Source organism: Pteropus medius, unplaced genomic scaffold (genome assembly GCF_902729225.1).
Source record: "Pteropus medius unplaced genomic scaffold, Ma_sr-lr_union100, whole genome shotgun sequence".
In the NCBI taxonomy this organism is placed as follows: Eukaryota; Metazoa; Chordata; class Mammalia; order Chiroptera; family Pteropodidae; genus Pteropus; species Pteropus medius.
This window is the reverse complement of record NW_024354550.1, coordinates 4,710,498-4,711,870: the sequence shown is the minus strand read 5'-3', so window position 1 is coordinate 4,711,870 and position 1,373 is coordinate 4,710,498. Positions and strand designations below refer to the sequence as shown.

Genomic DNA, 1,373 nt, shown 5'->3' with positions numbered 1-1,373 from the left:
TGAGACGTGGTTTGTGAAAATATTTTGCTAACAACATAAACAACAGAATATGTTAATTGTTCTTGTTATCTGACATTGGTCAGAGTCCTAAATACCTTGGTTTGGGGGATAATTTTTGGACTTTTAAAATAGATTTATATCATATTTTAGCCAAATCTCTGGTTTAATCACTGTTGGCTGGAAGGTGAATCACCAGTTTTATTGCTTCTGAGAGAGAGTGAATGTATGTCCCATTAATCATTTTTGAATATATAAATATATATCAAATAAAATGTATTTAGAGTATTTGTTGATATCAAAAGAGAAATTTGCAATTGTATTTCAGAACATCACATGCCTTTTATCATTCAAAATTGTGTGGTATTTCTTTCTACATTAGGTTTTGGTAGCTCCTTAAATAAATTTAAACCTTACCTTCTGGTGAGAATATCTAAGAATGCTACAGTAGGATTTGGCAAACTATGGCTCAAGGGCCATATTCAGCCAGCGATCTGTTTTTAGGCGAGGCAACTCTTGGTTCACCTCACAGATTGCAAAGACCTTGTCAGTTTACAATCCCTTATTTATTTATTTTATTTATTTTATTTTTTATGCCTACAGCAGCACCTGGTCTTCCTAGGTGGTCTCCCATACAAGTGCTAACCAGGCCTGACCCTGCTTAGCTTCTGAGATCAAACAGGATCAGGCTTGTTCAGGGTAGCATGGACATAGACGTGATTTGTTTTTATATGGCTTACAAACTAACAATGTATATTTACACATAAAATGGTTGAAACAACTTCAAACAGGAATGCTGTTATCTGACACCTGGAAATTATACAAAATTCAATTTTTAGTGTCCACAGTAAAATTTTATTAGGACACTGCTACGTTCATTTATTTATATGTTATCTGTGGCTGCTTTCATGCAACAATGGTAGAGTTCAGTAATTGTGCAGAGACCATATAGCTCACAAAGCATAAATAATCACAATCTAGACTTTTAGAGGAAAAGTTGATCTATTCCTCACCTAAAGCATCATTTAAAACTTTAAGATGATTCAGCATTCTCTTAGATCAAGTAACGACAGAATATATCTTAGTCATTATGTATACATTGATTATAGAGACGAACTGGAGAAATGTACATTAGATAAGAGAATACAGGAGACTAAAATCTTAAAAATTTAGTTTCCCAGAAAATTATAAGTAAATAAATGGACAGAGTTAAGTTCCAGCTATAAGAATTATGGGTTTTCCAGCTCTGATAGAGATTGATATATACAAGGTTAAAAAGGTAAATTGTTAGAGCAAGAATTTGATTAGGATTTACTGATTGAAATTTAATTGTGTGGATTCTTCCTTCTCTCCACTCTCTTTAACCCAATTCTAAT

At 32.8% G+C, this 1,373-nt stretch overlaps 1 pseudogene; it reads right to left on the bottom strand.

Annotated features, from left to right (window-relative positions):
* Nucleotides 1-594: 594 nt before the first annotated feature.
* On the bottom strand, nt 595-713 carry LOC120596681 (uncharacterized; annotated as a pseudogene).
* Nucleotides 714-1,373: the final 660 nt, after the last annotated feature.